Here is a 12,500-nt window from a genome sequence, read left to right as displayed (position 1 = left end):
TTTATTTTTCTGAGACGGAGTTTCGCTCTTGTTGCTCAGACTGGGGTGCGACGGCGCGATCTCGGCTCACCGCAACCTCCGCTTCCCAGGTTCAAGCGATTCTCCTGCCTCAGCCTTCCTAGCAGCTGGGATTATAGGCATGCGCTACCACACCCGGCTAATTTTGTATTTTCAATTGAGACGGGATTTCCCCATGTTGGTCAGGCTTGTCTCCGACTCCCGACTTCAGGTGATGCGTCCACCTCGGCCTCCCAAAGTGATGGGATGACAGGCATGAGCCACCGCGCCCGGCCTGTTGTATTGTATTGTATTGTATTGCGTTGTATTGTATTGTGTTGCGTTGTGTTGTGTTGTGTTGTGTTGTGTTGCGTTGCATTGTATTGTATTGGAATGCATTGTATTGACTTATTTTATTTCGTTAGTTATTTCTGTGTTATTCTATTTATGTATGTGTTTGCTTGTTTTTGCCTGATCAAAGGTCAATCAGACCCAGTCGTCAAAGTGGCGATTTCCTAGGCAACGAGGGAGGGAGGAACTTGGAGGTGGGGGCGGGGGCGGTGGAGAAGACACAGTTGCCCCAGGCTGTGCGCAGGCGGCCTGGTGCTTCCTTCCTCTGCGAGGCCTCCGTTTTCAGAGCAACAGTGGCCGCTAGGTGATGCCCGACGTCTGCCAATGAGAGTGTCAGCCCGGAATGAATTGGGATCCCCTTGGGGGGGGCGGGGAAGGATGTGCGGGGAAGGATGGAGGCGATTCCCCACAACTAATCGACCAGGGCCCCTGGGGGGACACAGCCTAAGTCCCCACCCATCGGATCATCTGGAACTTCCGTCCAGAGACGAGAGACCGACTGGGAATTCTCTCAGTCAAGGTCCAAACCGAAAAGAATCACCGGCACAGACACCAGGACTAAGGCAATTTCTAAAAGACTGGTTTCTGTGTTTTGGGTGAATCCGTGTATTTCTGTATCACAAAATTACCTATTTCGAACGTTACGATTTTTCTCCTCCTTTCGTGTCCCGTCCTGTGATACACAGACCAGGGGACTCCTCAGCTCACAGTCCATGAGGCCAGAAGATGACGTCCCAAATTTCTATTTAGAATGAATTTAAGCAGGCCAGCCAAAGCCAAACACTCTGCCCTGAAACTATCGGGAAGACAAGCGGGGGGGGTGGGGGGGCGGAGGCGGGAGTCTGGGCGCGGTAGGCTCGTGCCTGTCATCCCCGCACTCTTGGGAGGCCGAGCGCAGGTGGATCACTTGGTGAGACCTCGTCTCAAACAAAAATACAAAAACTAACTGGTTCCATAACCTGGACTCAAAGTTAATAAATAGATAAATAGGCCGGGGGCGGTGGCTCACGCCTGTCATCCCAGCACTGTGGGAGGCCGAGGCGGACGGATCACGGGGTCAGGAGATCGAGACCATCCTGGCTACCACAGTGAATACCCATCTCTACTCAAAATACAAAAAAGTAGCCAGGTACGGTGGCGGGCGCCTGTAGTCCCAGCTACTCGGGAGGCTGAGGCAGGAGAATGGCGTGAAACCGGGAGGCAGAGCTTGCAGTGAGCCGAGATCGCGCCGCTGCCCTCCAGCCTGGGCAACAGAGCGAGAGTCTGTCTCGAAAATAAATAAATAAATAAATAAATAAATAAATAAATAAATAAATGAATAAATGAATGAATGAATGAATGAATGAATAAGGAATAGCAAATAAATAAATACATTAAAATTGAAAACTAAAAAAAATAAAAATAAAAAAGTGTAGCCGGCCGGGCGCGATGGCTCACGCCTGCCATCCCAGCACTTTGGGAGGCCGAGGTGGGGAGATCACCTGGGGTCGCCAGTTCGAGACCAGCCTGACCCACATGGAGAAATGCCGTCTCTACTAACAATACAAAATCAGCCGGGTGTGGTGGCCCATGCCTGTAATCCCAGCTACTCTCAGGAGGCTGAGGCAGGAGAATCGCTTGAACACGGCAGGTGGAGGTTGCGGTGAGCCGAGATGGTGCCACTGCACTCCAGCGTGGGCACCAAGAGTGACACTCCGTCCCAAGGAAAAAAAAAATGAAGTGCTGTATTCTGTTATTTCTGCTTCCTGCCCTGAGAAGAACATAGTACAACTGTTGCCTGCCAGCCTGCCTGCCTGCCTGCCTGCCTGCCTCCCTGCCTGCCTGCCTGTGACAGGGCCTCACTCTGTCTTTCGCCCAGACTGGAGCACAGTGACACCATTATGGCTCGCTCACTGCAGCCTCAACCTCCCCAGGGTTAGGCGATTCCTCAAGGGATCCTACGGCCTCGGCCTCCCAAAGCGTTGGGGTTACAGGCGTGAGCCACCAGCACCCGGCCTGAGTTAATACGTCTGGTCTCACTACGTCCTCACCACACACCCATGAAGAACTCAAGTCAAGAGAGAGTCGGCAAGAGACTCTCAGCATTCTCTCCTGAAAGCACGAGTGTCCCGAGCGCCTGTGGTTTCAGGTGGCCGCGCGTAGAGGAGAGATCGCCAATGTTTCCAGAGAGGTGCGAGCCACAGTCATTCGAGGGCATCCGAGCACGAGATGGGGTTTCTGACAGCGACTTAAGGGCCAGGAAGGGCCAGAATCTGCCGAGGCCCGTGTTCCAGGGTGGGGCCGATGGAACCCAAGGTAGAGGGAGTCAGCGGTCCGCACGGAGAGAGCTCCAGCCCTAGGCCCCGCTGTGCAGACCGAATCAGAAGGAAGAGAGTCCTTCGTCCTACATGCCACATCCCTCACATCCCCCCACTGAACTTGGGAGCGGATCCGTGTTCCAAACACGAGGTGACTCTCGGTTTGCAATGGATCACAAGGGGCCGGGCTTTCCAGAGTCGGCAGGATAGAGAAGTCATTCGGGCTCGGCCTCCCCCATCCCCCGGGAACGGTCCCGCTGGTGACTTTAAACGAGCCGGGGCTGGCCTGGCTGGGCCATAGCCGCTACGGGAGTGGGGTGGCGGTGGGGTGCGGGCGGTGTGGGGTGGGGGGATGCCTGAGGCACTGCAGAAAGTGGGCCTGAGCCTCGAGGATGACGGTGCTGCAGGAACCCGTCCAGGCTGCTCTATGGCAAGCACTAAAACCGCTGCGCTTACCGAGATGCGGTTTTCCTCGCAGAACGCCTTTATGCAGAAGTACACTCAGAAGAAGCCTTGTTTTCACTGGTGACCTCTCCTTACCCCTCAGGAAAGGCCTATAAAGCATATAGACTCTGGAAAGGACACAGTGGTACTGCACCGCCATGCAAATACCGGCTTGCAAAATGTTGCGTGGATCTCAGCAAGCTTGCAGAAGGGGAACACATCTTATCGGGTGGAGTGTTTCCTAAGCAGAAAAGCCATGACGATATTTTTACTGAGTCTGGTGATTCAGCTCGCTTTACTCTCTCATTGCCGGGACACGCATATCGCAAGACAGATCGGCTTGCCAAAGGATCAGAATGTGACCAACAGGGCCTTAGTTGAAATCCTTTCCTCTGGTATCCCTTTGAATCATTATGTGAAGTAGGTGAAAAAGCAAGATCCTGACCAAACACTTCAATTCACATCTTTACAGAACTTTGGCAACTGTCTGTCCAAGTGTTGCCCCACACAAGCACCTCGTCCTAGCTTATGTCACAGACAGCCTGAGACCGTTCTTACGGAAACACCCCAGGACACCATTGAATTAAACAGATTGAGTTTAGAATCTTCCAATTCAAAGTACTCCTTGAATACAGATTCCCCAGTGTCTTCTATGGATTCAGCTGTCATTTCACCTGATACTGTCCCACTGGGAACGGGAACTTCCATGTGATCTAAACAGGTGCAAAATGAACCAAACACCGGTCGAAGTTTATTAGGAGGGCCAGCAGCTGTTGGTCCATTCACCCCAAGTGTTGGGACTTTGCCAGTAGAAACCTCGAGTCCCGGAGATGGATCCTATTTACAAAACTACACCGCTTTGAGACACCTTCTGTAATTGACGTGCCATCCACCGGAGCCCCTTCAAAAAAGTCTGTTGCCAGAATCGGCCAAACCGGAACACAGTCTGTCTTCTCGCAGAGGGGAATCAGCCGAAAGGTCACTCCAATTCTTGCAAAAACACAAAGTTCTGGTCCACAAACGAGTGGAACGCCTCAGGTGTTGAGCCCCACTATGGCGTCTCCCCCAAATGCACGACCTCGAAGAAATTCGCGACTCTTGATTAGTGACAGCTCCACAACCAAGGATAATAGGAAAAAATTTAAAATGAAGTTTCCACCTGAAATCCCAAGCAGAAAAACAAAAAGTAGAACTAATAAAGGAGGTACACCACAACCTAACATAAACGATAGCCTGGAAATGACAAAACTGGACTCTTCCATCGTTTCAGAAGAGAAAAGAGCCGCAATCACACCTCAGATTCAGGCTTTTCATCTACAAAAAGCAGCAGCAGAAGGCTTGATGAGCCTTCTTCGTGAAAGGGGGAAAGGTTATTTAGCTTTGTGTTCTTACCACCGCAAAGAAGCTATCCATATTTTGAGCCATCTACCTTCTCACCACTAGAATACCGGTTGGGTACTGCGCCAAATTGGAAGGGCCCGTTTTCAACTTTCAGAGTCCGTGCGACCTGAAAGAATATTCTCAGAGGTTAGAAGGAGGGAGAATTATAGAGTGGAAGGCATGGAGATCTACACTACAACACTTTGGCATCCTCCAAAAGATGTTGCTCTTTCAGTTCTGTCGAAAGACTTCACAGACATGGATAAAAGTTCTCCAGCCAGAGGCCTGGTGTGCTGCAGGGACCCGTTGCAGTCTGCAACGGGAACAGGATATTGCCATTAAATTCTTCCAGAGAACTATCGAAGTGGATCCAAATGATGCTTACGCCTATACCGTCTTAGGGCGTGAGTGTGTCTTCACTGAAGAATTGGACAAAGCCTTAGCTTGATTTCGAAATGCTATCAGAGTCAGTCCTAGACATTGCAATGCATGGTGAGTGGTCAGGAAGCGTCAAGACAAAGTCTTACGGATGGTGCCGGTACTCGCTAATTTTTCTTGTTAGATAGCTCTTTATTGTCATGAATTTGGTTACGAATACTTAGGGATGGTACACGCTGGTCAATAACTTCTAACTAAGATGTTTTCTTATGAAATGTATGTCTTGAACAAACTCTTAAATGAACTCATGATAATAGAATACCAGATCCTTATACTCAACAGTTTCTGTCTTCTACCAAACTTTTGCAGATACCGTAGTTGTCTTTAGGGGGTGTGTGTGTGTGTGTGTGTGTGTGTGTGTGTGTGTGTGTGTGTGTGTGTGTGTGTGTGTGTGTGTGTGTGTGTGTGTGTGTGTGTGTGTGTGTGTGTGTGTGTGTGTGTGTGTGTGTGTGTTTCTTTAGTTTTGTTACTTGATTTGTTACTTTTTGTTCGAGCACCGCAGCGGTGATGGGGACAAAAAGGGCTTGGGAGATTGGAAAGGAATAGCATCATTCACTTATTGGATAATAGAAAAAAATATGGAAACGATTCACTAGCTGCTGCTTTGTGACAGTGTTCCAGTCTCTGGCGTTACTATGAAGAACTGAGCGTCCCCTTTTGTTCAGCGGTCTCTCTGTTTCACTGTTTTGTGCTTGTGTGTCAGTAGACACACAGGAAATGTCTACCTGGGTCGTATGGTTAGCAACTGAATAAGATATGAAAAAGCGTGGTCCTACTTCCGCCTCAACACCATACTGACTGTTGACATTTATTGTATTTTTCTGGGCTGACTTAATAGTTAAAACCTCAAGAGAAGGCCGGGCGCGGTGGCTCACGCCTGTCATCCCGGCACTCTGGGAGGCCGAGGCGGGCGGGTCACAAGGTCAAGGGATCGAGACCATCCCGGCCAACATGGTGAAACCCCGCCTCTATTAAAAGTAGAAAAATTAGCTGGGCGTGGTGGTGGGCGCCTGTGGTCCCAGCTACTCGGGAGGCTGAGGTGGGAGAATCTCTTGAACCCGGAGAGGTGGAGGTTGCAGTGAGCCGAGATCACGCCATTGCGCTCCACGCTGGGCGACAGAGCGAGACGCCCCCTCAAGAAAAGAAAATAAAAAAAATAAATAAATACATAAATGAATATCAAGAGAAAGTATAATTCTGAAGTCATAAGCCTGTGGTCGTTTTCTTGTCAGATACGGTTATCTTTGGGGTGGGTTAATTGTTACAGCAGTGGAGTTTTTTCATTGGATTTGCTTCTGAATCTGAAGCATTAGATTACTAAAACATTTTTTGATTTGTGACTATGTTGTTTAGTGGGTGATATCTCATTCTGCTGTAGTAGTTACATCTCCTGAAAGATGGCCAAAAACATAATAGTGCTAGCTATCGCTGACCAATGTAACAATCAACTTGCCGATACTGCCTTCTCTTCCGACGGCCGTGTTCTCCGTGACATTTTAAGAACTCAGTTCTTCATGAGACTTGTGTTGTTTTTTGATTTTTTCCCAAGTCTGGTTGATCCTTGTGTCGTTTGCTTTTTAAATGTGTATCGTCCGTTCAGCTATTTCGCAGGAGTCGCATTCTTAAAAAAACTTAACCGTATCAAAAATTGTGTTTAAAGGAGGATTATTCAGATCGGCAAGCTTTTACTAGGAAGAGTTTCAATGCTGACATATTTAGGTAGCTCTCAATACTGAGCCACTTTATTCTAACTACAAAATAGATAGCCGTTCTTTTGTTTTCACTTTGACTATCACTAGCACGGTGTTTAATACCTTTTCTTCATCTCTAACACAATGATAATGATATAGGAAGCCACTCAAATCAAGCAGATATGTTGTGCTTTTAAGAAAAAAAAAAAAAAAAGTCTTTCTGTGGCACAGAACGAGGAGGTGTGGCTGGAATCTAGAATCTGCAGTGAAAACCAATGAAAGAGGGCGAAACCCCGTGTCTACTAAAAAGAAAAAAATGAGCCGGCCACGGTGGCAGTCTCTCTGGTTCAAGTGCAGGAGAATGACTGGAACCCAGGAGGAAGAGGTTGCCGTGAGCTGAGATCACGCCACTGCACTCCAGCATGGGGGACAGAGCAAGACTCCATCTCAGAAACAAACAAACACACAAAGCCAATAAAGGTGTTTCATTCAACCCGTCAGGCTCAGGTCTCTCGAACAGGATACATCCGGCCCCCGGAGGAAACGTCGAGGGGTGGGGTGGAATCTATTTTGTGGCCTCAAGGGAGGGTGTGAGAGGTAGTCCCGCTGCAGGCAAGCGGTGATGGCCTAAGGAAGCCCCTCCGCCCAAGAAGCGATATTCATTTCGAGCCTGTCAGCCACCCGAGAGGGAGACTCGGGCTCTCTGCAGACCCCGCAACCCCCACCCCAGCCCCACCCCCACCCCCACCCCCACCCCCCCACCTCGTGAAATGGGCTCTCGCTCCGTCAGGCTCTGTTCACACCGTGTGGTTTTGTAACCTCCAGCGTGTGTGCGTGGGTTGCTTGGTGGGGTGGGGCCGGCTGTGGACAGAGGAGGGGATAAAGCGGCGGTGTCCCGTGGGTGCCCGGGACTTGGGATGTGGGACGTGGGACGTGGGTGGGGTGGCCAGAGCCTAGGGAACTCATCGCCTGTCAGGACGTCTCCCCTCCTAGTCCCCTCTCTGACCTACGCTCCACGTCTTCGCAGTTCAGTGGGGACCTTGTGGGTGGAGTCACCATCCCTTTGGACTGTAGCCGATGAAGGCCGGGCTCCCAAGAGTCTCCCCGGAGTCGGGGCCTTGGCCAGGCTCACAAGGATGCTGACGGTGACGGTTGGTGACGGTGATGTACGTTGGAGGCCTCGGGCCGACGCAGAGGTATCCATTTGACCTCGGTGGGACAGGCCAGCTTTGCGGAGTCCCGTGCGTCCTTCCAGAGACTCATCCAGCGCCAGCAAGCATGGTCCCGAGGGTCCCAGCTCCCAGCAGAGACACTTTTGTTCACACAGGATCCCGGACAGGGAAGTTCTCAGCAGGCCTTAGGCCTCCTAGCCAAAAAGCCAAAACCACTTCTGGGATTTTTTTCAAAGAGCCAGTGGTTCCACAAGGGGCCGTGGGTACTTGTGGAAATGGAGAGAAGTGTTTGCGGATACATATTTGAGACCCAACGGGCAGGGCTCGGTCACAGGTCACGCAGGACACGGGCAGATGCACATTGAGAAAACCATCCCAGCGTCCTAGGTGAACAGAGGTACGATTTTTCGAGACAGTCGAGGGAGAAGCAACCCCAGATTTGAGGGTTGGATCTTTATTCATATGTAGTACCTATGAGGTATCCAAGTCCAGAAATCAACTCGCCAGTTCTGTACAGCATTCTGTAGGGAGAGGAAATCTGGGATGTCAGAAGTTAAGAATTCAGGCCTTGGTAATGGATTAGATTAGATGTGCTTGAGCTTATTTTGCAAAAAAAAAAAAAAAAAAAAAAAAAAAAGAGAGGGCGGGAGATAGCGAGAGCCAGAGACCGAGACAGAGAGAGAGAGAGAGAGAGAGAGACAGAGACAGAGACAGAGAGAGACAGATGGAGAGCGACAACGATACAGAAAGAGAGAAAGACAAAAAGAGAGAGAGACAGATAAAGAGACAGACAGAGAAAGACAGAGATGGACAGAGACAGAGAGAGAAACAGAAAGAGAGAAACAGAGACAGGAAGGGAGAGAGACAGCCAGACAGCCAGACAGAGAGAGAGAGAGAGACAGAGACAGAGAGAGACAGACGGAGAGAGACAACGATACAGAAAGAGAGAAAGACAGAAAGAGAGAGAGACAGATAAAGAGACAGACAGAGAAAGACAGAGATGGACAGAGACAGAGAGAAACAGAAAGAGAGAGAAACAGAGACAGGAAGGGAGAGAGACAGAGAGAGACAGACAGACAGGCAGAGAAAGAGAGTAAGAGTTAGACAGAAGGCAGACACACACACACACAGAGACAGAGACAGACAGAGAGACAGAGAGAAAGAAAGAGACAGAGAGAGAGAGAGAAAGACAGACAGACAGAGAGAAACAGAGAGAAAGACAGACAGACAGAGAGAAACAGACAGAGACAGAGAGAGAGAGACAGACAGACAGACAGACAGGGGGAGGGAGAGAGAGAGACAGGGAGAGAGAGAGAAGAGAGAGACAGACAGAGAGAGACAGCCAGACAGCCAGACAGGCAGAGAAAGACAATAAGACAGAAGATAGACAGAGAGAGAGAGAGAGAGAGAGAGAGAGAGAGAGAGAAACAGACAGACAGGGAGAGAGAGAGACTAAGACAGAAGACAGACACAGTGAGAGAGAGAGAGAGAGAGACAGACACAGAGAGACAGAGAGAAAGAAAGAGACAGACAAAGAGACAGACAGAGAAAGACAGAGACAGACAGAGAGAGACGGAGAGAAACAGACAGACAGACAGACAGACAGGGAGAGAGAGACAGAGAGAGAGACAGACCGACAGACAGGCAGAGAAAGGGAGTAAGACAGAAGGCAGACACAGTGAGAGAGACAGGTAAAGAGGGGGAGGGAGGGAGGGAGAGAGAGAGAGAGAAACAGACAGGCAGAGAGAGAGAGAGAGACAGACAGGCAGAGAGAGAGAGAGAGACAGAGAGAGAGAGAGAGACACAGACAGGCAGAGAGAGAGAGAGAGAGACAGACAGGCGAGAGAGAGAGAGAGACAGACAGACAGGCAGAGAGAGAGAGACAGAGAGAGAGAGAAAAACAGACAGGCAGAGAGAGAGAGAGAGAGAGACAGAGACAGACAGAGAGACAGAGAGAAAGAAAGAGACAGAGAGACGGAGAGAAACAGACAGACAGACAGAGAGAAACAGACAGAGAGAGAGAAAGACAGACAGACAGAGGGAAACAGACTGAAAGAGAGAGACAGACAGACAGGGAGAGAGAGAGAGAGACAGGGAGAGAGAGAGACAGACAGACAGAGAGAGACAGCCAGACAGCCAGCCAGACAGCCAGGCAGAGCAAGACAATAAGACAGAAGATAGACAGAGAGAGAGAGAGAGAGAGAGACAGAGAGAGAAACAGACAGGCAGAGAGAGAGAGAGCGAGAGAGAAACAGACAGACAGGGAGAGAGAGAGACTAAGACAGAAGACAGACACAGTGAGAGAGAGAGAGATAGAGAGACAGACACAGAGAGACAGAGAGAAAGAAAGAGACAGACAAAGAGACAGACAGAGAAAGACAGAGACAGACAGAGAGAGACGGAGAGAAACAGACAGACAGACAGGGAGAGAGAGACAGAGAGAGAGAGACAGACCGACAGACAGACAGGCAGAGAAAGGGAGTAAGACAGAAGGCAGACACAGTGAGAGAGACAGGTAAAGAGAGGGAGAGAGAGAGAGAGAGAGAGAGAGAGAGAGAAACAGACAGACAGGCAGAGAGAGAGAGAGAGAGAGACAGACAGGCAGAGAGAGAGAGAGAGACAGACAGACAGGCAGACAGAGAGAGAGAGAGAGACAGAGAGAGAGAAAGAGACAGGCAGAGAGAGACAGACAGGAAGAGAGAGAGAGAGAGAGAGACAGAGAGAGAGAGAAACAGACAGGCAGAGAGAGAGAGAGAGGCAGAAACAGACAGGCAGAGAGAGAGAGAGAGAGAGACAGAGAGAGAGACAGAAACAGACAGGCAGAGAGAGAGAGAGAGAGAGAGAGAGAGACAGAGAGAGAGAGAAACAGACAGGCAGAGAGAGAGAGAGAGACAGAGAGAGAGAGAGAAACAGACAGGCAGAGAGAGAGAGAGAGAGAGACAGAGAGAGAGAGAAACAGACAGGCAGAGAGAGAGAGAGAGACGGAGAGAGAGAGAAACAGACAGGCAGAGAGAGAGAGAGAGACGGAGAGAGAGAGAAACAGGCAGGCAGAGAGAGAGAGAGAGACAGAGAGAGAGAGAAACAGAGAGGCAGAGAGAGAGAGAGAGACAGAGAGAGAGAGAGAGAAACAGACAGGCAGAGAGAGACAGAGAGAGAGAGAGAGAGAAAAGACAGAGAGAGAAAGAGAGAAACAGAGACAGACAGAGAGACAGAGAGAGGGGGAGGAAGGGCGTGCTCGAGAAATAATTACACATATTTTATAATGCTTTTGATCCCATGAACGGTGGCCGGGTTATACTTTGAAAACAACAACAACAACAACAACAACAACAACAGCAACAAGAGCAGCAGCAGCAGCGAGAGCAGCAGCAGCATTCACCTACGGATTTCTAGAAAATAAGATGTTATGAAGGATAGTACACTTCCACCGGCTCTCACTGCACGTGGAGAGATTCAGAAAAGCGCTAGTTAACAACAGGAGAAAACAGCAGCTAACATGTCTTGGGGAAAATAGACGTCTTCCTGAAAACTGGGGATTTCTACTTCACCTGAAAAGAAATACATAGGCAAAGGGAAAAAGACGAACAAACACAAAACAAGCCAACAAACACGGGCCAAGGCACCGTCCCTGGAAATCTTAAGTGAGCAAAGTGTTAGTTTTCAGAAAGCGTTTCTGTTTGGGGCAAATACTAAGAAGGCCCAGACTAGAGCTGTGACGCCTTTCCCGTTGTGAAACTGTGCCGGCTGGAGGGCGGAGAAACGAAAACATCCTGAGAATGGGTGATTGAGACCCAGCCAGGGTGAAGCTTTCCTAGGGAGGCAGGGAGGGAGGGAGGAAGGGAGGCCTGAGGAGGGAAGCTGGGGGAAAATCCCCACAACTGCAGACCCGCCCGCTTGCCCACGCGGGTCAAGGGCTATGCCATCGGCCCAAGCTGCCTCTGGGGAAGTGGGACCGTGCCGCCCCCATCTTCACAAACGGTGGCCACTGAGTGAGGCCTGAGGCCCAGCGATGCAAATGTCAGCCTGGCAAGAATGAGATCATCGCCGGCAAGGGGTGGGGGAAGGGGCGAGAAGACGGAGGCACACCGGGGCGGCTCTGGAAGGTTTCCAAGCAGGGTGTTGGGAGGCGGGGTGTGGGGGTTTCGGGGGGAACCCACCTCGCCGACTCACTAAATTAAGGTAAAGGGACGTGGGTAGTGGGGGGAGCCGGGGGGCAACTTGAAAATTAAACTGACCCTTCCTAAAGCCCAAGTAGGAGAGTCTATGCGCGGTCAAGAAACCAAAACACAAAGAAAACTCAAGCGCCGATCAAAGAACAATAGGGCCCCCGCCAGGGCGGAGGTTCCCTAGGCAACGAGGGAGAGAGGGAGGGGCCTCCAGAAGGGAGAGCGAGAAACCAGTTGCCCCAGGCTCGGTGCAGTCGGCGAGACCTCCCTCCGTGTCTCCCCGACTTTCAGAAACAGTGGCCGCTAGGTGATGCCCGAAGACAACCGATGCCCGCAAATGTCAGTCAGCACAGAAAAGAATTTATTTTTTCATTCATTCATTTATTTATGTATTTATGTATTTATTTATTTATTTAGAGACAGAGTCTCACTCACTCTACAGCCTGGGCTGTAGTGCAGTGGCGCGATCTCGGCTCCCTGCAGACTCCGCCTCCCAGGTTCAAGCGATTCTCCCGCCTCAGCCTCCGGAGGAGCTGGCATTCCAGGCGCCTGCCCCACCGCTCC

Source organism: Pongo abelii, chromosome 15 (assembly GCF_028885655.2).
Source record: "Pongo abelii isolate AG06213 chromosome 15, NHGRI_mPonAbe1-v2.0_pri, whole genome shotgun sequence".
Classification (NCBI taxonomy): Eukaryota; Metazoa; Chordata; class Mammalia; order Primates; family Hominidae; genus Pongo; species Pongo abelii.
The sequence above is the reverse complement of the archived record's forward strand: the minus strand, read 5'-3'. Positions refer to the sequence as shown.